This window comes from Natator depressus, chromosome 4 (genome assembly GCF_965152275.1).
Source record: "Natator depressus isolate rNatDep1 chromosome 4, rNatDep2.hap1, whole genome shotgun sequence".
NCBI lineage: Eukaryota > Metazoa > Chordata > Testudines > Cheloniidae > Natator > Natator depressus.
Genome location: NC_134237.1, coordinates 140,754,776 through 140,779,360, shown reverse-complemented (window position 1 = coordinate 140,779,360; position 24,585 = coordinate 140,754,776).

Here is a 24,585-nt window from a genome sequence, read left to right as displayed (position 1 = left end):
TACTCCATATGAAGCCAGGCAGGACTCTGGGGGAGCCTCCTCTCTCTGAGCAGCCTGTCCCCAGGGCAAGAAGCTCACACGGCTTCCACCTTCCTGGGTCTGACCTCGGAGCCTTCGGCGTCCTCCGCCCGTCCGTGCGCTTCCCACAGCGAGTCCGCCCAGGCGGGGTCCTGGGGAAGCCAGAGGGTCCTGCCCCCCAACTCCGCAGTCAGACGTGACTCTCAGCCAGCCAGTAAAACAGAAGGTTTATTAGATGACAGGAACATGGTCTAAAACAGAGCTTGTAGGTGCAGAGAGCGGGACCCCTCAGCTGGGTCCATTTTGGGGGCAGGGAGGCCTGGGCGGACTCGCTGTGGGAAGCACACGAAGGGGCAGAGGATGCTGAATGCTCCGAGGTCAGACCCAGGAAGGTGGAAGCTGTGTGAGCTGTGTGTCCTGCAGACAGTCTGCTCCCAGAGAGGAGACTTCCCCTGAGTCCTGACTGGCTTCGTAGTGGCCTGGGGACTCCGTGACAACTGGTGGCAGAAGTGGGATGTACTGGACCCTGTGGATGGTGCTTCCTGCAGTAAGTGATGGGGGAGCAGTAAAATGAAGGGGGATTGATGAGAAGCAGACGTGCTGAAGGCTCAGAGAGGAGCGCTTTCGGGGGGCGGTTCACCCCTGGGAGTGTGTGACCAGCGAGAAGGACTGTGCAGTAATGGGGTCCCTCTGGGGACTGCGATGAGCAGTCTCAGGGGCGGAGGAGCCTGCGGCTTGGCCCTGGGAGAGAGAAGGACTTTTGCAGTAACAGGGTTCCCCTGGGGATTGCAGTGAGTGGTCCCAGGGGCGGAGGAGTCTGCAGCTCGACCCTGGCAAAGAGGTGGTGACCTCGAGAAGGGCTGGCACACTAGGGGTTCTCCCTGGAAACCATGGGGAGCTGAGAGCACACAGGCCTGTGAGTCCACAACAACTTGGGAAGAGCGGAGTGATGGCCTGTCACCGTCTCCTTAAGAAGGACATTGTAACCCTGTGCAGAAAGAGAGGGTTGAGCATTGGAAAGTTCACCAAAGCACAGTTAATCATGCAGCTGGAGGAGGATGACCGCTCTAAGGAACAGACTCCTGACCCCAAATGGGGCTATAGCAGGGTCTGGGAGCAGCTGGAGTGGTAGCCAGGCATCGCCAAGACTCCTGTCCCCGACCAGACGAGGGTCTTCACGATCGGGTTCCCCATCGGGGGATCGGAGATGGACGGGATTGGAGCTGAGTCCGAGAGAGCAAGAGGACTGTGAGAGACAGCGAGAGCCCGAGAAAGAGCTGCAGAAGCAGCAGCAGCATGAACTGGCGGTGGGGGAGCGGAGAGGCCTAGGGGACCTCCCAGGGGTGAGTGGGGATAGACCCCGGGGGGCCAGTTCTGCAGGGAACCTCGAGACTCAATTGCTGCCCCTGGTTAAGGAGGGGGGATGTGGATGCCACCTCACTGCCTTTGAGCAGGCTGGAGATTTGAACCAGGGGGACCCTGCGGAAAAGCCCCTGTGTCTAGCTCCCTTGCTGGGTCCCAAGGCCATAGACTCCGTCAGCCAGATGGGTGGGGAGGTGGACAGGCTCCCACTCCTGACCCCAACCTATATGTCTGTGTGGAGTCTCCTGGGGTCAGGCCCCTCGGACCTCCAGTGGGAGCGGAAGGTGATGGTCAATGAGGAGACATTCTTGGGGTGGCGAGATCCTGGGACAGAGAGAACTGTTATCAGGTCCTGGGTGGTGCAGCCTCAGATGCTGAGGGGCTGTGTGAGCTGGGTGAGGGTCCCAGGGACAAAGCCCCTCGCCCTGCCTATGGCCCAGATCCCTGTGCAGACACAGGAGGGGTGGGGCTGGCTGGCCATTGGGGTGCTCCAGGACACCAGCTGCGAGACCTTGTTGTGGGGTGATTGTGTCTCTTTGGGACAGGATCCAGGCCCTGCTCCTGTAACGGCCGAGGGTTTGAACTTGAATCCAGGAACCCTATCGGCGGAGAGGGAAATGGTCAGTGAAAATGCAGATGACCTGGCTGGCATGGGGGAGGAGCTGCTAGGCTCAGGCTACCTGCCTGCCTGTATCCAGACCCCTGGGGCTGAGTGGGACAGAGAGATGCTCCCCGCCCCCCTGCACACCAGAGAGGGGGCTCCCGCTGGCTCTGATGCTGTAAGGAGAGCAGAGAGCTCGCTGCCTACCCCCACTGGGACAGCAAGGGCAGCGCTCAGCAAGCAGGGAGATAAGACCCCAGCTGAGTGAGGGGACACACAGGCAGGGCAGGATGGCTGCCAACCAGGCGTGCCTGGTCCAGACGTGCTTCTGGGAAGTGATCCCACGGCAGGGAAGGGGGCTCTGGACATAGTGGGACCCCTCAGCAAGGCGACCGAGTCAGGGAAGAAATGCATCCTGGTGGTGATGGATTTAGCCAACCGCTACCCAGGGGTGGGGGATCTGCCCTCCGCCGAGGCAGACATGCTGCTGAGCATCTTCAGCAAAGAAGGGGTCCCCAGCAAGGTCCTTACAGACCAGGTTTCAAATTTCATGTCAGCCCTGCTCCGAAGCTTGTGGGAGAAATGTGGGGTCTGGCCCACTTGGACCTCTGCAGGTCACCCACAGTCCAACGGGCTGGTGAAGAGGGTCAGAGATTGGCCCGTTCTCCAGACTAAGAAACAGGTCTAGGCCTTTAGCGGGATGGCGGGGTACTATCAGGGATTTGTACCCCACTTTAGCTCCCCAGCTGCCCCCATCACTGAGCTATGTAAGAAGGAGAAGCCAGACCAGGTGGTCTGGACTGAGCCGTGCCAGAGGCTCTCTGTGTGCTGAAGGAGGCTCTAATCCAGGGCCTGGTAAATCTGGTAAACCCGGACAGTGCCAAGCCCTTTTCAGTGTTCACTGACGCCTCAGACGCAAGGCTGGGCACGGTGCTAATGCAGGTCGATGCTAAGGGGGGAAGACACCCCTTTGGGTGCCCAAGCAAGAAGCTGCTGCCCTGGGAGCAGAATCACATGGCCATAGAGAAGAAATGCCCGGCCATGGGGCAGGCCCTTAAAAAGCTGCAGCCGGATCTATTGGGGCAGCATTTTGCGGTGTATCCTGACCCCTCTGCCCCGACATGGCTGCATCCAATGAACGGGGCTGATGCCAAGCGGCGGGTGACAGAGACACGTGGCCAGAGAGTGGCCAAGGTCAAGATGGGGGCTCTTAACCAACAGAGCCCAAATCGAAGCCATCCAGACTGGAGCAGTGGGAGAAGACCCGATCCCAGTTTGAACCCCAGGGGTTTTGGGGTGGAAAAAGGGCACAGGCCACATAAATCTTCCCACATGCGACCTGTGAGTGCCACCGAGCACACCCGACCTAAGGGAGGGCATGAAACAGGAAGGGTGTAAAGCTGGAAGGGCCTGGTGCAACTCCCACCAAGGAATGGGAGAGATGCTGGGGCATCCATGGGAACATTGGTGGCTTCGAACTTCCCCAGGTCACCGGCTAAAGTGACCCCGCTCAGTTCGATCTTGAAGAGGGGAGAGATGTGACGAAGTGGGACTGTTCTTAATGTTTCCTCTGAATACTGTAGGGGTGCCTCAGTTTCCCCTAGGCATTTCTTAAGTCTCTAGGTGGTGGAATAAGGGGGTGTAATTCTTGCAGAGCAAAGGGCCAGTGTACATAAATGGCCGACACCCTGTTTCCTGGCAACTGATGGCCTGGGCCCTTCCCCCCTGCAAGGTGAGAGCTAAAGGGTTGGAGAACAAAGGAATCTGGTGGCCTGGCCCGGGAAAGGGACAGAGCCCAGAGGAGGAGGGGCTGGAGAGAGTTTCAGTTTGGGGCTGGCTGGAGAATCATAGAATCATAGAATATCAGGGTTGGAAGGGACCCCAGAAGGTCATCTAGTCCAACCCCCTGCTCGAAGCAGGACCAATTCCCAGTTAAATCATCCCAGCCAGGGCTTTGTCAAGCCTGACCTTAAAAACCTCTAAGGAAGGAGATTCTACCACCTCCCTAGGTAACGCATTCCAGTGTTTCACCACCCTCTTAGTGAAAAAGTTTTTCCTAATATCCAATCTAAACCTCCCCCATTGCAACTTGAGACCATTACTCCTCGTTCTGTCATCTGCTACCATTGAGAACAGTCTAGAGCCATCCTCTTTGGAACCCCCTTTCAGGTAGTTGAAAGCAGCTATCAAATCCCCCCTCATTCTTCTCTTCTGCAGACTAAACAATCCCAGCTCCCTCAGCCTCTCTTCATAAGTCATGTGCTCTAGACCCCTAATCATTTTTGTTGCCCTTCGCTGGACTCTCTCCAATTTATCCACATCCTTCTTGTAGTGTGGGGCCCAAAACTGGACACAGTACTCCAGATGAGGCCTCACCAGTGTCGAATAGAGGGGAACGATCACATCCCTCGATCTGCTCGCTATGCCCCTACTTATACATCCCAAAATGCCATTGGCCTTCTTGGCAACAAGGGCACACTGTTGACTCATATCCAGCTTCTCGTCCACTGTCACCCCTAGGTCCTTTTCCGCAGAACTGCTGCCTAGCCATTCGGTCCCTAGTCTGTAGCTGTGCATTGGATTCTTCCATCCTAAGTGCAGGACCCTGCACTTATCCTTATTGAACCTCATCAGATTTCTTTTGGCCCATGGAGACATGGAGTGAAGGGCAGACGGGGTTGTCTGGCTCACTGTACCCCAAAATGGACCCAGCTGAGGGGTCCTGTTCTCTGCACCTACAAGCTCTGTGTTAGACCATGTTCCTGTCGTCTAATAAACCTTCTGTGTAACTGGCTGGCTGAGAGTCACGTCTGACTGCGAAGTTGGGGGGCAGGACCCTCTGGCTTCCCCAGGACCCCGCCTGAGCGGACTCGCGGTGGGAAGCGCACGGAGGGGCAGAGGATGCTGAAGGCTCCGAGGTCAGACCCAGGAAGGTGGAAGCTGTGTGAGCTGTTTGCCCTGCAGACAGGCTGCTCCCCGAGAGGAGACTTCCCCAGAGTCCTGCCTGGCTTCATGGGGAGCAGTTCCAGAGCATCGCCCGGGGACTCCCCCTCCAGCCCCTCCTCCTCTGGGCTTTGTCCCTTTCCCGGGCCAGGAGGTCACCGGATTCCTTTGTTCTCCAGCCTTTAGCTCTCACCTTGCAGGGGGGAAGGGCCCAGGCCATCAGTTGGCAGGAAACAGGGTGTCGGCCATCGTCTGTGTCCAGAGCCCTGCACACACCTGCCCTCTAGGGCTCTGCAATGATCATACACCCTTACCCCACCACCTAGATACTTAAGAACTGCATAGGGGAAACTGAGGCACCCCCACACTATTCAGAGGAAACATTAAGAACAGTCCCGCTTCGTCACAGGAGCAAAGGGCTCCCCGGGTGGGAAAGGGGCCGTGACAGGGTTACTGACTCGCTCAGGCCCAGCTCGCGGCCCAGCCTCTGCTCTTAGTAATTAGCCCAGATTTGCTGGTGCAAGGCTGGGTTCTCTAACGGGCGTCGGGGGGGTGGGTGGGTGCCCAGCCCAGCAGCTCTCCCCTTCGCTGGGAGTGTTTCGCTTTCTCACCATGCTGCCAGGCAGCTGCTGCCCATGTTCCCCTTTTGCCCCCCCTGGACTTTTATTGGCAAGGTTTGTCTTGTGCATGTGAAATATGTAAATATGATGTATGTGTGTGTGCATCTGCGTGTGTGTGTGTGTGCCCCCTGCGTGTGTGTGCGCGTGCCCCCTGTGTGGGTGTGAGCGTGTTCACCGTGTGGGTGTGGGTGTGAACGAAGAAGTGCTGATGTTACAGCGATGAGCATAAGACACCCGGAGAGATATTATTGTTGTTATCTGTATTGCAGTGGGGCCCAGCGGTCCCAGTCACAGGCCAGGGCCCCATCGTGTGGGGCGCTGGACAGACCATGCCCCAGAGACAGGTGTGTTTCCATGCTGTATTGTCCCCTCCGGAGGACAATTTCTGATCCCACCCCAGGTCAGGGACCGTGTGCCTCGTTTCCTCCGAAGGTCCCCCACTCCAGCGACTGGCCGTGGGCCAAGCACAAGCCCCTTGTGCCCCGTTCGCAGGCTGGCGTCGCTGCCGGCGAGCACCCAGGCTGCTGGTTGTGGGAGCAGCTGGCAGCTGCTGCAGACATGGAATTTCCTGGCTGTGCCTTTCTGCAGGGACGGCCTGGGCAGTGGCTCCTCCCTGCTCCGGGATCCGTGCGGGGCTCAGATGTTCCTTCCTGGGGCGGGAGGAAGGCAGCAGTTATTAAAACGGGCCCTGCCCGCCCTTCAGCTTTGACAGCCTGGCTTCCCAGGAGCTGCCTCGCACACGCCCCACTTCAGCTGCGAGGCCCACTCGGGCCCCGGGTTACCGGGGGGAGCGGCTGCCAAGCCACTCGAGCCCCCGCCCCCGCGTAATCTCATTATTCCAAGACGTCCTGGCTTCCTCCCTCTCCCCCAAACCCGCTGGCAAGGAGGGACAGTCAGCTCCTCTTGGCCGCTGGGTTAATTCTGGGCTAATTCGATTGCAGCCGGCCCAGATTGGATTACTTGAGCCTGCGCTTAGGCCTCCAGTCCTGGCCTTGAAACTCCCCAGGGAGCTGCTGGCGCCTCCTGCCTCAATCAGACACTTCGTAACTGCATGAAACACTCCCTGTGCCCGCGCCCACCCCGGGGCGGGAGCTGGCACGCAGGGCGGGGTGACGCGAGCGGCAGCCGGTGACGTCTGCGCAACCGGCACCGCTTCCGCCTGGCGAAGCCGGAAAGTCGCTCAACCCAATGGCAACAAATGCCAGCGAGCGGGAGGGCGAGGCCAGGGCCGGCCGGAGGGAGCCAGCCCGAGTCCACGCAGGAACCACACGGCCCCCGAGGGCACAAGCAGGGCAGTGGTGGCACCCGGGCGGGAGGGCACTGCCCTGGGCAGCAGGACCCCTGGGTTCCAATGGGCTCCATCCCCAATCCGCTGGGCCCATCCCTCCCGGGGCTTGGCAAACAGCCTGCCCCTCGCCTGGGACGAGCCACGTTCCCTCCCTTCCTTTCTCTGCTGAGCCCGTGGGGCAGGGACCATCTCTCCCTGTGTCCAGGCAGTGCCCAGCACAGTGGGGCCCCGCTCTCAGCTGCCACCGCAAAAACCCGTCCTAAGAAACGCCCTTGGGAATGACGTGAAAAACCTCCCTGCTGGCGGCCCCAGAGCAAAGGGACGTCTGGAGCCCCACATGCCGGGAATCTGGCCAGTGCAGGCCTGGGACAGCAGCGGGGAGCCCTGCTGGAGGCATCCAGGCATGGGGGGCCAGAGGAAGGCTGGGACCTCAGCCTGACCCACCAGCATCTGCTTCTGGGAGCCACCCCCAAACTCGGCAATCCCGCTGCCCCGTTCCGGAACGGAGTGGGGCCCACGCCCCCCCAGCACTCAGGGCCAGACACTGGAACCAGGCAGAGGGGTGCTGAGCCCTGGGGTCTGAGCCCCCCGCAGGCAGCAGGGAGACCAGCTCTGAGGCCCCATGTGGAGCGAAGCCTTGAGAGAGAGAGGGGCTGCCCCAGGAGCTGCAGCTCAGTGGGGCCCGCTGTACGGGGCGCAGGCGGGGCCTGGGTTAACAGCACCCAGGAGACTGTGGCTGCAGGGCTGGGAGCACCCCAGGATCCGGCCACAGCCCATTGTCTTGCTGGGCCCTGGGGGAAGACCACTCAGCCCCAGGCAGCCGGTCCCCCAGGCCAGCCCCCCAGCTAGGCAAACAAACTGCCCCTGCCTGGTCAGTTGTGACCAGGCTGGTGCTGGGAGGGCCCCGGGAGGGGGCATCACAAGGAGGGGTGTGAAGGGGGTGGCAGGGCTGTGTGCACAGGGGGCCCGGAGCTGCCAAGTTTTGTGCTGCTCCGCGTGTGATGTTTTATGCAAATTTCTTAATGAGGCAATTTAAATATGTGTAAATAATTGCATAGCCCATACATGTAAGGTATGGGGGTGGGGCTCAGAGTGGCACAAACCCTGTGGGGCAGTGGTGGGAGCGCCAGGCAGGGGGCACGAGGGGCCGAGGCAGCAGGCAGAGGCGTGGATCCGCGGACACCCCTGGGGCCTGCCCTCTGCCCAGCAGGAGGGGTCCGTGCGGGGCATGGGGCTGGCAGGTGCACGAGTGTCCCGCGAGATGCCCGATGCCAGGCAGCCCTGGGCGGCATGCAGGTGCCCATGGGAGGCCGCGGGTGGGCGGGGGACATGCTGTAGGAGTGGATGGAAAGGGAGAACAGCCCTTCCCAGGCGCCCGGGCCCAGGCGAATGTGCTAGACTGGGCCTAACACCCCAACTGCCCCTCTCCCACTAGCCCCATGGGCTCAGTTCTCTCTCCAGTCCCGTGCCACGTGGACACGGGCTTCGCTGCTCAGACGACGCGGCCTCAGGTGCCAGGGAATGCGGCTGAGCCCCTCGGCCTCGCCTCGTGTCCCCAGACGGCTCGGCCTAGGAGACCCGCACGTGGCTGAGGAGCAGCAGAACCCGAGCGTGCCCGCGGCGATGCCAGGGCAGAGGAGAGGCACGCTTCCTCCCAAGAGTGCCTGGCGCTGCTGGGCCAGGGGCTGGGGAGAGGCACGTGGGCTCCGTGCCCGCCTGGGAAACACGAGCCCATCAGCTCCGCAGGGCCCCTCGCCCGGCCTGGCGCTGTGACTGCGCGGCCCCGACACCCTCCCTCGTGCCTGCAGCCAGTGCTGGTTTCCTGGCCTGGCCTTGGGGGCCGGGCGGTGCCCGTGCAGCAGGGAGACGGGGAAGGCCAAGGCCGTGGGGAGCGGTGGGGGATCATGCTGACAGGGGTGGAGCCCGGGTTCCTGTCCATCCCTGCCCTCGGCTCCTGTGTCAGCCCGACTCCCCTTCTCCCGCAGCCCTCCCCGCTAAGGGGGGGGCCGTGATCTCCCCCTCCCCCCAGGCCAGGTTCTGCTGAGCCCAGAGGTGCTGGCAGCCGGTGGGACGTGGGCTGGAGCCCCTGGCCGTGCTGACAGGAGCCGTCGCTCCGAACCTCGTTATCAAAGGCAAAGGGCATGTAATCGGATTGAGCAAATCCAATCAGGTGCATTAGGCAGGGAGTGGAGTCCATAACCAGCCCAGCCCCCCAACACACACACAGACGCGCACACAAACACACACACACACACACACACAGAGACACGCACACAGACGCACACACACACAGACGAGCACACAGACACGCACACGCACACACACACAGATGTGCACACAGACACGCACACGCACACACGCACAGACACGCACACAGATACACACGCACGCATAGACACACACACACACACACACAGACATATAGCCCAGCCTTCACCCCAGCCAGCTTCTGCTCGGCTCTGGCTCCCCCCCTCAGGCTGCCCCCCCCCACTGGCTTGCCTTCAGTCCCTCTTTCCCCAGGACCCCCAGCCAGCAAGTCCCCAGGGGCCGTGTGCCAGACAGGCTGTTTCCATCCCTCGGGGCCATGCCCCGGTAACAGCCATTCCCCATGGGAGGAGATGGGCCTGCCAGCCCCTGCCAGCCTCAGGGTGCCTGCGGAGAAAGGAGACACCACGGCATGGGCACTGGGGCCGTCCCGCAGCTTCGCGGCCTCCCACAGGAGGGGAAGGAGGATCCCGTCTCCAGTTTAACCCACAGGGAGTGGACCAGGATCCCCTGCTCAGAGTGGGACACAACACCAGGTTTGTCACTGTCCTGCCCGAGACCTTTCACGGTACAAGTGCTCAAAGCCTCAGTGCTACGTCTCATGCCAAAGTCAGCAGCACCGTGCCCCTGGCACCATGCTGGGGTTGGCACCAGCCCCGCCCCATGCTGCCCCCGGCCCCCCGTAGCACAGCGCCCCCTAGCGCCGCACTGGGGCCAGCCCTGCCTGCCAGGGGAGAGCGCCCCCGGCTGCCCCCCGCTCCCCGCAGCACAGCGCCCCCTAGCGCCGCACTGGGGCCAGCCCTGCCTGCCAGGGGAGAGCGCCCCCGGCTGCCCCCCGCTCCCCGCAGCACAGCGCCCCCTAGCGCCGCACTGGGGCCAGCCCTGCCTGCCAGGGGAGAGCGCCCCTGGCTGCCCCCGGCCCCCCGCAGCACAGCGCCCCCTAGCGCCGCACTGGGGCCAGCCCTGCCTGCCAGGGGAGAGCGCCCCTGGCTGCCCCCGGCCCCCCGCAGCACAGCGCCCCCTAGCGCCGCACTGGGGCCAGCCCTGCCTGCCAGGGGAGAGCGCCCCCGGCTGCCCCCCGCTCCCCGCAGCACAGCGCCCCCTAGCGCCGCACTGGGTTGTTGTGGTCAGCACTGACTATTGGGGCAGAGCGCCCCCTGCTGAGAATCCCACCCGGCTCCCGGCAGCACCTGGACACTCCCGGCCAAACGCCCACCCTGGCCAGGCCAGCTTTACCCGTGTGCTGGGCAAGGTCCAGACCGCAGCGGACGGGGAGCAGGGTGGAGCTTCCAGCGGGAGGCTGTGGAAGCCCCCCCGCCAAGCCTTGATGGGGCTCGTAACGATGCCGCGACCCATGTGTTGGTGTCCCAGTGGGGGGCGTTGGGGGCTGAGTGATACAGGGCCAGGATTGGTGGGTCTGGGGGCTCAGTGACACAGGGCCAGGCTGGGGGCTGGGGGCTGGGCAGGGCCAGGGTGGGGGCTGAGCCATGCAGGCAGATTAGAGGTTTCTGGGGCTCTGGGCCAGAGCTAGTGGGGGCCCCTCCCCACACCTTCCGCCTGCAGGGGGGGGCACGAGCATCACTCCGCTGGGACCTGAGGGGGGTCGTTCCGCCATCCTGGGCCCGTCTGTTCCTGGGCTGAGCTCCTGGCCTCACTCTCCTTGCTGGCTGTTCAGGACCAAGGGCCCGTGCGGAGGCAGATCCTCCAGCGACAGGAGGCTGCCACGCTCCAGACCGGAGCAACGGGGACGTGTCTGGCCCCTGCCCAGCGGGTGGGACGGGTACGAGAACCTGCCAGCCAAGTGGGAGAGCAACACACAGATCCCTGTGCCCCCGAGGCACACAGCAACCGCCCGTGTACACTGTGAGGGGCCTTGTGTGTGCCCCCGGGGGAACCCCCCTAAGGCCCGGCTGCTCTGTAGGCACCGCCCTGCGGCTGGGGCTTTGCTCCCCAGAGTTCCTGGGGCTACGTCTCTGGAGAACATTACCCCCAGAGACCTGCCCCACCTGTGCAGCCCACCTTGCTACACCAGTGCCCAGCCCCTTGGCCGTGGGACGCCCGCAGGGCTCACAAATTCGCTGCCACCCCGGGCACGGGCGCGACCTCAGTGCACCGCTCTGCGCAGACCACGGTCGCGGCCAGGCCAGGCAGCGGGGCCCATGGCAGGGCTCACAGAACGAGCCCAGCAGAGGCAAGTCACAGGTAAAAGAAAACCAGAAAGCTCAGCCTCGAGGCCCTGCTTATTTCTACGCCCCTCTCCAGGCCAGGAAGGCGTTTCGCGCCCAGCGGTCAGTCCGAGCAGCGCTGGCCCAGTGGGGATCGGTGCCCCATAAGCCGCTGCCACTGGCAGGATGGTCCTTGGTAACGGATGCCAGCTTGTGCCCTTCCGCCCCCGTCCAGCCCCTTTGTCTCTTCTCACGGCCAGGTAGGGCTGCCAACTTTCTAATTGCACAAAACTGAACATCCCTTCCCCAAGGCCCCGCCCCTGCTCCGCCCCTTCCCCAAGGCCCCGCCCTACTCACTCCATTCATTGCTCCCTCGCCCCCACCTTCACTCTCTTTCACCAAGTTGGGGCAGGGGGTTGGGGTGCAGGAGGGGTGAGGGCTCCGGCTGGGGGTGTGGGCTCTGGGGTGGGGCTAGGGATGAGGGGGTTGGGGTGCAGGAGGGAGCTCCAGGCTGGGGCAAGGGTTTGGGGTGCGGGGGAGGTGAGGTGTCTGCTCTGGGAGAGAGTTTGGGTGTAGGAGGGGGTTGAGGCTGGGGCAGGGGGTTGGGGTGTGGGAGCAGATGCGGGGTCCTGGCAGCGCTTACCGCAGCTCCCAGGAAGCGGCCGCCAGGTCTCATGGCCCCTAGCCGATGGGAACCTTGGAGCCGGCCCTCAGGGCAGGGGCAGTGCGTGGAGTTTCCCTGGCCGTCCATGTGTCTAGGGGCCGCAAGGACCTGGCGGCTGCTTCCGGGTGGGCCACCAGGATCCTTTTTCGACCGGGCGTCCCTACCCTATGGCCACCCTATGACCAGGGCGTTCCCTTGACTTCAGTTTTCCGCGATGGGCCCCAGCCAAGGTGAAAGGATCGTGGCGGATTCTCCAACACTGACAGCTGCTCGGCCCGAAGCGCTGCTGGAGGCGTTATCGTGGGGCTGGTGGGGCCGTGCCGTACGGAGGTCATGAGCTCCGTGCTCCCGTCTAGCCGGAGAATCTCGGAACCCGCTCGTGGGCTCTTCGTACTTTGCCAAGGCTAAGCCTGCCCCGGGCTGCGTGGGGCGAAAGTCGCCCGTTGTTCTCTCTGTTGCCTGCGTGAACTCTGAGCCCCCCAGCCCTTGGGACGGGATGGGCACCTGCAGCTTTGAGCACAGCGTTCGGCACGTCACAGATCTCGTCCAATATCTTCCGTGCATCCATCCAGCAATAACCCCGGCGGCCTGAGCGATGCCCGAGCATGAGGGGCGAGCGCAGGGGGAAGGGCCAGTCCCTGGGTCACAATCGCTGAAGCAGGCCCAGAGCCCCCCTCCCCGGGACGGAAGTGCCCGACCTGGGTGCGAAGGCCCATCTGCAGCCAGTGCCCTCCCTCCTCCTCCGCCTGGAAGGCTCATTAGGAATGGGGCAACAATTGTCTCTAACATGCTGCCGGCAAGGCACCAGCAAGGGGAAACGGCTGTACTGCCGTTAGCAGGAGCTATGGAGACAATACGTCCCTAGCCCTAGCCTGGACCCAGGCCCAAGAAATAACTCCGGGAAGGTGGGCAAGGAAATTTGCCATTGAAATAAATAAAGTTCTTGTGGGAAAATGTCACCAAAGGGGAGAGACAATTAATGGCGTGGTGGAAATTGGTGAACTTTACACTGAATAAAGACCAAATGGTTGTACGAACACGTGACCCCATTTGACTCCTGGTATATACCCGGAGGTGCCTGTGGGAATCCAGCTAACAACAAATGTGGTTATGTTTTCCACTGATCGCCAGTCCTGGGCATATAAAGAACAACAATAATGGAAAAACCATTGCCATGTTTCTGTTTGCGGCCCATGAAAATTTGGGATATGTGTGTGTGACGATGTGACGCAGCAGGGAGGGGGGAGTGTTGACCTGGGAATGTGCCCTGGGGACGGGAGACCTGAGAGCCTGTCACCTGAGCCAGGAGGGGGAGGGGGAGGTGACACCTCTGCCCAGGAATGTGGACGGAGGCTGCAGCAGGGAACCTGCTCGGTGGGTTTAGTTTCAGTTTGGGGCTGGGTGGAGGAACACAGGGAACCCCAGGGCTGGGGTCTAAGCTCCCTGCTCCCCCAAGAAGGACTTCACTGAGGGGTCCTGGGTGTACCCACAAGCTCTGTTTTGGACTGTGTTCCTGTTGTCCAATAAACCTTCTGTTTTACTGGCTGGCTGAGAGTCTCAGTGAATCCCAGGAAGAGGGGTGCAGGGCCTGGACTCCCCCACACTCCGTGACAACTGGTGGCAGCGGTGGGATCTACTGCACCCCGTGAACGGCGCTTCCTGCAGTAAGTGACTGGGGAACAGTAAAACGAAGGGGGATTGACGGGGACCAGGCGTGCTGAAGATTCAGAGAGAGACGGTTTCAGGGGGTGGTTAACCCCTGGGAGTGTGTGACCAGAGAGAAGGACTTTTGCAGTAACAGGGTCCCCCGGGGGATTGCAGCGAGCGGTCCCAGGGGCGGAGGAGTCTGCAGCTCGACCCTGGCAAAGAGGTGGTGACCTCAAGAAGGACTGGCACACTAGGGGCTTTTCCTGGAAACCGTGGACAGCTGCCCGGCCTGCGAGTGGCCAGCCGGGAGATGTACGCTAAACGCCTTAAGAGCGACCTGGTGGAGCTGTGCAGGCAGAGGGGGCTGCGCGTCGGGAGGTCCACCAAGGAACAGCTGATTGCCCAGCTGGAGGAGAGGGATCGCTTGGATGACCCGATCCCTGTCCCTGAGGGAAGCCGCCCGGCGGACGCAGCGTGGGCCCTGGGGCCTGACCAGGCTGGGAGGGGTCAGACTGCTGCCCAGGACACCCCGAGACCCTTCCTACCTATGCCTGGGGGAGGGGTTGCGGGAAGCCCAGCGAATACCGAGGGCCCCCTGACCCCAGCAGCCAGCAGGGGATCCTCCCAGCGGAGCTCCCCATCCCTGGAGCGGATGCGGCTGGAATGGGAGAGGAAAATGAGGGAGCTGGAGGATCATGAAAAACAGCGTCAACATGAGGAGAAACAACGTCAACATGAGCAGGAGGAGAAGGAGAAACAACGTCAACATGAGCGTCAGGAGAAGGAGAGGGAGCGTCAGGAGAAGGAGAGGGAGCGTCAGGAGAAGGAGAAGGAGAGGGAACGTCAGGAGAAGGAGAGGGAGCGTCAGGAGAAGGAGAGGGAACGTCAACATGAGCAGCAGGAGAAGGAGAAACAAAGACAGCATGAACTGGAGCTGGCCAGGCTGAGGAGCAGTGGGGCCCCGGCTGCGGTGAGTGAGGGGGGACCCAAGACTGCAAGGAGCTTTGATAAGTGCTTCCTGGCCCAGCGGAAGGAGGGGGAGGACATAGATAGCTTCCTGACGGCCTTTGAGAATGCCTGCGAGCTGCACAGGGTTGACCCTGCAGACAGGCTCCAGTTCCTCACCCCCTTACTGGACCCCAAAGCCGTGGAGGTCTACAGCCGGATGACAGGGGCAGAGGCAGGGGACTATGAACTGTTCAAACAGGCCCTGCTCCGTGAGTTTGGGCTGACCCCCGAGATGTACCGGAGAAGGTTCCGGAGTCAGCGTAAAACGCCTGAGGTCACCTACCTACAACTGGTCAACAGGATGCAGGGATATGCCCGCAAGTGGACAGCGGGGGCCCAAACTAAAGAGGACCTGCTTGACCTGTTTGTACTGGAGCACCTGTATGAACAGTGCCCTTCCGACCTGAGGCTGTGGCTGGTGGACAAAAAGCTCGCGAACCCCCAGCATGCAGGGCAGCTGGCCGACGAGTTTGTGAACAGTCGGTCAGGGGGTAGCCGGGAGGAGTCCCAAAAGAACAGGCCCCCCCCCGATGCAGAGAGAGAGTCACCATGGGGCCTCCCAGCGGGGAAATAGGGAGAACCCCCTCCAAAGGGGAACGCCTGGTGTCGGGCCCCTCCGACCCGTTCGAGGGGACCAACGTGACCTGAGCTGCTATCACTGTGGCCAGAGAGGCCACGTACGGGCCCAGTGCCCCGGGCTCAGGGACAAACTGAGCAGACCCAACCTACCCAGGGTTAACTGGGTAGGGACTCAGCTGGACGAGGGGCAGGCGACCCAGGAAAGGGGGGCTACCAGTTTGCCACCTGCTCAGGAGGGAAGAGTACCCCCAGCCAGCCCCGCCAGAGGGCTGGAGGCTCTGGACTCAGGGTGCTCGGTTTACAGGGTGGGTGCGGGGCTGTCCCTCCGGAGAGAGTGCCTTGTTCCCCTGGAGGTGGATGGGAGGAAGGTCAATGGATACTGGGATACGGGCGCGGAGGTGACGCTGGCCCGGCCCGAGGTGGTGGCCCCAGATCGGGTGGTGCCCAACACCTACCTGACCCTGACGGGGGTGGGCGGGACCCCATTTAAGGTGCCCGTGGCAAGGGTACACCTGAAATGGGGGACCAAGGAGGGCCCCAAGGATGTGGGGGTACACCACCATTTGCCCACTGAAGTTTTGATGGGGGGAGACCTAGAGGACTGGCCAAGCGACCCCCAGACCGCCCTGGTTGTGACCCGTAGCCAGAGCCGGCGAGGGGCACTGCGACCTGACCCTGGGGAGGGTACCACACTGGAGGCGCGAGACCCTACTCGGGTGGGGAGGGAGCGCCGAGGGGCACGGCTCAGAGAGGCTGCGGCCTCAGACCTGGCCACGGAGGGGGAACCGGGCCCCATCCCTTCCCCAGCCGCTGAGTTCCAGGCCGAGTTGAGGAAAGATCCCTCCTTGCAGAAGCTCAGGGACCTGGCCGACCTCAGTGAGGGACGGACCATGAGGAGAGGCTGCCAGGAGAGGTTCCTGTGGGAGAAGGGGTTCCTGTACCGAGAATGGGCTCCCCCAGGGGAAGGGGAGTCCTGTGGGGTCAGGAGGCAGCTGGTGGTCCCCCAGAAGTACCGCCGCAAGCTCCTGTCCCTGGCCCATGACATCCCCCTCGCAGGGCACCAGGGAATCCGGCGCACCCGGCAGAGGTTGCTACAGAACTTTTACTGGCCCGGGGTCTTTACCACCGTCCGGCAGTATTGCCGATCCTGTGACCCCTGTCAGAGGGTGGGGAAGGCCCGGGACAAGGGGAAAGCGGCGTTGAGACCTTTGCCCATCATAGAGGAGCCTTTCCAGAAGGTGGCCATGGACATCGTGGGGCCTCTCAGCAAGACGACCCGGTCGGGGAAGAAATACATTCTGGTGGTGGTAGATTTCGCCACCCGCTACCCCGAGGCAGTGCCCTTAGCTTCCATTGAAGCAGACACCATGGCAGATGCGCTCCTGACCATTTTCAGCCGAGTGGGGTTCCCCAGGGAAGTCTTGACAGACCAAGGCTCCAACTTCATGTCGGCCCTGCTCCGGTGCTTGTGGGAGAAATGTGGGGTCCGGCATGACTGGGCCTCAGCGTATCACCCCCAGTCCAATGGGCTGGTGGAGAGGTTTAACGGGACGCTAAAGATGATGCTGAAAACCTTTATGAACCAGCACCCGCAGGATTGGGACAAGTACTTACCTCACCTGCTGTTCGCGTACAGGGAGGTGCCCCAGGAGTCTACCGGATTTTCGCCTTTCGAACTGTTATATGGAAGGAGGGTGAGGGGCCCCCTGGACCTGATGAGAGACGAGTGGGAGGGGAAGGCCACTCCCGATGGAGAGTCAGTGGTGGAGTATGTCCTGACCTTCCGAGAGAGACTGGCTGAACTCATGGGCCTGGCCAGGGAGAATCTGGCCAGAGCCCAGAGGAAGCAGAAGGTCTGGTATGACCGCACGGCGCGGGCCCGTGCCTACGCCACCGGGGATCAGGTGATGGTTCTCATCCCCGTGAGAAAGAACAAACTACAGGCCGCCTGGGAGGGCCCGTTCAAGGTCGTCAAGCAGCTCAATGAGGTAAACTATGTGGTGGAGCTGTCGAACCGGGCCCACCACCGCCGGGTGTACCATGTGAATATGATGAAGCCATATTATGCCAGGGGGAATGTGGTGTTAGCTGTGTGTGGTCAGTGGGAGGAGCAGGGAGATGACCCTTTAGTAGATCTATTCCCTGGGACCAGAGCTGGTTCCCCCCTGGAAACAATCCCCCTCTCGGATCAGCTCACCCCTGCCCAGCAAGCCGAGGTCAGGGGGGTGCTGCATCCGTACCGACAGCTGTTTTCCAACCAGCCTGGACGCACTAATCTGACTGTCCACCGGGTGCAGACAGGGTCGCACCCGCCGATAAGATGCTCCCCCTTCCGAGTCACAGGGAAAACTGCTCAGGACCTGGAAAGAGAGGTCCGGGACATGCTGGCTTTGGGGGTGATCCAGCCATCGGCCAGCCCTTGGGCCTCGCCGGTGGTGCTGGTCCCCAAAAAGGATGGGTCAGTCCGGTTCTGTGTGGACTATCGGAAGCTCAATGCCATCACTGTATCGGATGCCTACCCCATGCCCAGGCCGGACGAGCTCCTAGACAAGCTGGGAGGAGCTCAGTACCTTACCACCATGGACCTTACAAAGGGCTACTGGCAAGTGCCGCTGGATGCAGATGCCCGGCTGAAATCGGCCTTTATCACCCCTCTGGGGCTCTATGAGTTTCTGACCCTGCCTTTCGGCCTCAAGGGAGCGCCGGCCACCTTCCAGCGCCTGGTGGACCAGCTCCTGAGGGGGATGGAGAGTTTTGCCGTGGCGTATATTGACGACATCTGTGTCTTTAGCCAGACCTGGGAGGACCACGTGTCCCAGGTTAGACAAGTGCTGGACCGACTCCAGGGGGCTGGGCTGACTGTCAAAGCGGAGAAGTGCAAGGTGGGGATGGCTGAAGTATCTTACCTGGGCCATCGGGTGGGGAGCGGCCGCCTAAAGCCGGAACCGGCCAAGGTGGAGGTGATCAGAGACTGGCCCGCTCCCCACACCAAAAAGCAGGTCCAAGCCTTTATTGGGATGGCAGGATACTACCGAAGATTTGTGCCCCACTTTAGCGCCATAGCCACCCCCATCACTGAGCTATGCAAGAAGGGGAAGCCAGACAAGGTGGTCTGGACCGAGCAGTGCCAGGAGGCTTTCCAGGCGCTGAAGGAGGCTCTGGTCAGTGGCCCAGTTCTAGCAAACCCAGACTTTGACAAGCCCTTTGTGGTGTTCACCGACGCCTCCGACACGGGACTGGGGGCGGTGTTAATGCAGGAGGATGAAAAGGGGGAGAGACACCCCATCGTGTACCTGAGCAAGAAGTTGCTACCCCGGGAGCAACACTACGCGGCCATCGAGAAGGAGTGCCTGGCCATGGTGTGGGCCCTCAAGAAACTAGAGCCCTATCTCTTCGGGCGACACTTCACCGTGTACACCGACCACTCTCCCCTGACCTGGCTGCACCAGATGAAAGGAGCCAACGCCAAGCTCCTGAGGTGGAGCCTGCTCCTGCAGGATTACGACATGGACGTGGTCCATGTGAAGGGAAGTGCCAACCTGATAGCGGATGCGCTGTCCCGGAGAGGGGGCCCCGAACTTCCCCAGGTCACTGGTCACAGTGACCCCGCTCAGTTCAGTCTCGAAGGGGGGAGAGATGTGACGATGTGACGCAGCAGGGAGGGGGGAGTGTTGACCTGGGAATGTGCCCTGGGGACGGGAGACCTGAGAGCCTGTCACCTGAGCCAGGAGGGGGAGGGGGAGGTGACACCTCTGCCCGGGAATGTGGACGGAGGCTGCAGCAGGGAACCTGCTCGGTGGGTTTAGTTTCAGTTTGGGGCTGGGTGGAGGAACACAGGGAACCCCAGGGCTGGGGTCTAAGCTCCCTGCTCCCCCAAGAAGGACTTCACTGAGGGGTCCTGGGTGTACCCACAAGCTCTGTTTTGGACTGTGTTCCTGTTGTCCAATAAACGTTCTGTTTTACTGGCTGGCTGAGAGTCTCAGTGAATCCCAGGAAGAGGGGTGCAGGGCCTGGACTCCCCCACACTCCGTGACAGTGTGAGAGGCTCAAGACGTACGGGAAAGAGACGAATGTTTCTGTGTTAAAGACAAAGGCACCCAAAGCTGCATGTTCGCGGGAGTCACTGAACAGAAGCCAGCTGTGTTTGAGGGAAGGGGTGTGTTTGGGTTAGAAGTCGTTCTCCAGTGGCCGTAGTAGATGATAACAACTTGCATTTTATGACTTATTTAATTCAGAGATGGTTTTGCAATATTACAGAGATTGCAAGCTGTGATTTTGCACGCTCTGTACCTGCGTGGGCTGTAAACGACTTGACATTCAAGCCACAGTGGTGTCAGTGAGGCCTGTAACCCGAGGCACGGATACGACCACGATAAGAAAATTGTTGGTGCAACCTATGTTACATTTGCCTTTGCAATATGCGCCCGGACGGGAGAGCAAACATGTACTGAAGGACAAGGCGGGAGTACAGAAATCACTCATGTACTGAAAACTACAGCAGATGCAGGACATCACTCCTGGTGGGAAACGCTATTAGCGTCGTCGCCTTCTGCACCTGGCATGCTAATGTAAGGGGACTGTTGCCCCCTTACGAACATTCAGTGGGGGTGTTTTGGTTGGCTAGCTCCCAGTACTAAAAAGGGGGAAGGGTCGATGGGGAATCAGGACCCTGAGACTGACAGCAACCAGGAACAATGGGGAGAGGCCAATGCTCCAGGTCAGCCGGAATGACAGGGTGAGCAGGCTAATCAGAGAGTCAGGAGGCCAGGGAGGTCCCATCCTCCGTGTGAGCTGGATTTGCCTGGCTCAGACAGAGTGGGGCCGAGCTAAGGAGAAAGCAGGGGCCTGAGCTGAGCTGGGGAACAGAGCTGGGCCAGATCCAGAGGGACCAGAAAAGAAGCCCAGAGAGAGCAGACCCTGTCCTGGGAGCAGAGCTGCAGCCCCAAAGCCAGAGGCACAGCCCAGAGAGAGCAGACTTGCCCTGGGAGCAGAGCTGCAGCAACCAGAGCCGGAGGGGCCAGAAAAGCAGCCCAGGAAGCAGGTCAGTGCTGGGAGCAGGGTCACAGAAGCAGCCTGCAGAGCAGACCTGTCCTGGGAGCAGAGCTGCAGCAACCAGAGCCAGAGGGGCCAGAGAAGCAGCCCAGGGAGCTGGAGGCAGAGCAGCAGCAGTGCTGAGACAGAGTGGTGTAGCTGGGGCTGGAGCAGTCCGGAGCTGGGTGGGGTGAGCAGCTGGGAAGAGCGAGGGGGACCCTGGGCAGCGGGCCCAGCACAGGGAGACGCCTCAGCCAAGGGGCTCTGCAGGCCAGGCTTGGATCGTAACCCTGACAGGGCGGGAGCGACACTGGGAAGAAGGGTCCTACCACTTAGAGCCTGAGAGCGTGTGGCCACCACCAGAGCAAGTGTCCGACCCACAGCATCCCTGCAGCACAGCCAGGGCCTGAGAAGAAGGCCTGGGACTTACAAGGAACAGACTGTGAACTGCCCTGACGTTCCAGAGACGCCGTTTGTGATGTTCCCTGCCACAGGGCGGGGTGATGTGTTTCCTTTAACCTTTCCCATTTTTTCTTATTCTTTTTAAAATTAATTGTTGATTAAATAACTTGCATTTGCTTTAACTTGTATGTAATGGTCAGCGGGTCAGAGAAGTGCCCAGGGCAGAGAGAGTACCCCGGAGTGGGGACACCCTAGCCCCTGTCCTAGGTGCCCTGCTGTGGGTCGAGCCCCGCAGAAATCCTGGGCCCAGCCTTGTTGGGGTTACGAGGACTCTGCCGGACAGGAGAGTGGAAGGGGAGTCCTCAAGGGCAGGGAGGCCACTGGGTAAAGGAAGTGGGAGCGAGGACTCAGATCCTTTCGCTAGCCCACTTCACCGGGGTAGTGCAGAAGCCAGGAAAGTTCCCCACAAGAGCGGGACTATTCCCCGGCTTACACTAATACAATGGTTCACGCCATTGTGGCGACCACTGGAATCCAATTGGCTTTATTAGCGTCATTGGCTTTATTATTGGTTTTGTCTTGCTGGATGCAGAGAACTGTTCGGAGAACACAGGAAGCCGAGAGCCCGCACGTAGACATTGTGATGCTGGCAGAGCAGTCATGCCAGAGTGTATTCAGGCCTTAATTAATGGGCTGTTACCTGCATTGTTTTCACTGATCTGTCTCCTGGTGTATTATCATAGCAAACGTTTACTGTGTGTGCACCCCTGTAATAAGCAACCCATCAAGGAAGCCTTGTGGAATGCTAGTGAAGGACTTTAACAGACAAGTGCTAATTTCAAAGCAAGTTGCCATCGTGTGTGCTGACCAGAGGTCAGTGACTCAAAGTGCATTCCCCATGCACCCCCATCAAAGGAAAAGGGTGGTGACCCTGTCAGCTTTTCTGTCAGAAGAAGCTGTAAGTGTGGAGTCAAGGAAGGATCCTGCATCTCTGGCCTGTTTGGACTCTTACAGGGCAGGGTAACAGATGCAAAGTGGAGATTCCCAGACACAATCTGGGCACCGTGAAAAGACTTTTGGAAAACTAGCAGTTCATTACATCACTGCCACCATTTGCAATTACAAACTGCGACTCACCCGTACGTATATTTTACCTGCTTTAACCTCTCAATAACTCTCACTCCTTTTCTTAGCTAGTAAACCTTCTGTTAGTTTACTGTAGAACTGGCTGCCAGCCCTGTCTTTGGTGTAAGCTCTAAAGCAGCGGCTCTCAACCTGTCCAGACGACTGTACCCCTTCGAGGAGTCGGCTTTGTCTCACGTACGCCCAAGTTTCACCTCACTTAAAAACCAGTTGCCTACACAATCAGACATAAAAATACAAAAGTGTCACAGCCCACTAGTGCTGAAAACTTTCTCATTTTTACCATAGAATTATCAAATCAATTGGAATATCAATATTGTACTTACATGTCAGCGTATGGCGCTGTATAAACAAGCCATTGTATGAAATCTGAGTTTGTCCTGACTTCACTAGTGCTGTCTATGTAGCCTGTTGTAAAACTAGGCAAATCTCTGGATGAGTTGATGTCCCCCTGGAAGACCCCTGTGTACCCCTGGTTGAGAATCACTGATCTAGGTACCAACTGATCTGGGGTAGGTGACGGTCTCTCGGGACTGGGAGCAACCTGATGTGTGAGTTACAGTGTAAGGGACCATCATCACTCAGTGCAGGTTGTTTGGCTGGCAAGAGAGACTGGGAGTCTGAGGGGACTGTCTGTGATGCCAGGGTAGGACTGGTACAGAGATCCAAGAGTTCCTGTTTGTTGCTGGCTTGGTGACACACCCCAGCTCGGGGTCCCTGCCCTGTGTGCTGACCGTGTGTCCGCACTCCTAGGCATGAGCCGCTCCAGACAGCAGGACCACTGGGATCGTCGCCCCTTAACATTTTTCAGAGTAGCAGCCGTGTTAGTCTGTATTCACAAAAAGAAAAGGAGGACTTGTGGCACCTTAGAGACTAACCAATTTATTTGAGCATGAGCTTTCGTGAGCTACAGCTCACTTCATCGGATGCATACTGTGGAAAATACCCCTTAACATTGTCGTTGCTCAGCCAAATACAGTCAGCTCCTGAGTCTGTCACCACAAGGCAGGTTTCGAACCCGTCGATCATTCTTGTGCCTCTTCTAGGACTCAGTGTGGGGCCCAGCCCAGCTGTGCGGGAGCTCCCCCATACACAGCACAGGAGCCCAGCTCAGCTGTGCAGGGCTCCCCCCATACACACCATGGGGACCAGCCCAGGTGTGTAGAGCCCCCCCCATACGCAGCACAGGGCTGGGGTGCTTGGGGACAAATCTGGATGTTCCCCTCCAAGGCCTGACCCCACGCTGCACCCAGCTGAGCTCTCAGCCCCAGAAGTCTGCCATGGCAGGGGGCATCTCTGCTCTGAGCCCCCAGGAAGGCACTCCCTTCCCCACCCATGTCTCCTGGGGAAATCCCCCCAGCCCTGCAGGGGACAATGGGGTGGGGGAGCCGGGTAACCCCCAGCTCCCAGCCACCGCCCCGGGAGTCCAGGGCTACCATCACCCCGGGCAGGAGAAGGAGCCAGAGGGATCTGGTGGAGTACAGCTGCCTCCCCACCCTGCTGCCCTGGCCCCTGCTGCACCCAGAGCCGCATGCAGGACCCCAGGTGCGATGTCCCAAGCCAGAGAGAGTGGGACAGGCCCTCCCTGCTCCGGGCTGAAGCCCTCCGCGCCTTCCACGCTGCGTGGCCCCAGCCTCTCCTCGCCGCCCACGGCCACGCAGCTCAGCCGCTGCCCCGACGCCGGGGACACGCTGAGCTCCCCCCTGCCAGCTCCTGTCTCCTGTCCCAGCTCAGCTGGCGTTTAATTACTTCCCTCAGGAGCCCTGGGGAGCAGGGCGGGACCGAGCTGGAGGGATGAATGACAGCTCTGCGGGCTCCACTAATTAAAGGGGCCCCCAGGGGCCGCGGCGTTATTACCTGTCAGGTAGCAGGTCTCAGCGCCAGACCCGGGGGGTGGCGCTGACAGCAGCAGAGTCCCAGCCTGGGGCCTCTGCAACGACGGGGCCTCCGGGCGATTGGCACCTGGCAGAGGCAACCGGCCACCCCCCATCCCGCGCCATGCGGCCCTCCCCCCATTAACCCATGGTGCATTAGTGACACGACCAAGTGCACACAGAATCCGCCCGGCGCTGGGGGCGGGCAGCCCCTGTATGATGGGAAAGGAGGAGACGCTGACCCACAGCCCCTACAGCCCAGCCCTGGGCTCCCCCAGCTCTGCCGGTGCCCCTCACTCCCGACCCGCAGCCCCTGCTATCCTGGCCCTGGGCTCCCCCAGCTCTGCCGGTGCCCCTCACTCCCGACCCGCAGCCCCTGCTAGCCCAGCCCTGGGCTCCCCCCACAGCCCTGCTGGTGCCCCTGACTCCCGACCCGCAGCCCCTGCTGCCCCAGCCCTGGGGTGGAGCAGGCTCCCCGTGCAGGTGACAGCTGGGACTGAAAGTGGCACAGACACCACTGGAGCCTGCTGCCCCCGGGTCCCCCCGTGCTGTCCGAGGGATGGAGCCTGGGCCCGGGGCCTGCTGTCTCCTCGCTGCAGCACGGCAGGGTTGTCAGAGCAGAGCTGGATCCCTGCAGGAGATGGGGCAATGCTGGAGCGCAGAGCACCCCCCAAATGGCCCGCGGAGTCTCCTGCTCCCACCAGATCGAGCCCCAGGCAGGGGCCGGGGGCTCCCACAGCTCCCAGGCCCAGTGTGGAGGGCAGAGGTGGGAGCAGAGGGGAGCTGCCAAGGCTGGGGGAGCCCCTGTACTGGGCCCAGAAGAGGGAGCACCAAACTCGACCAGAGACTTGTCCCCCCCCGACCCCCCGGCTGCCATCTGTGCCCCCTTCTCCAGCACACTCACCCTGCTCTCCGCCCCCCGCCTGCCGGCTCCCGCTGGCTCCCCGCCCCCCCGTCTCCCCAGGCAGCACTTGT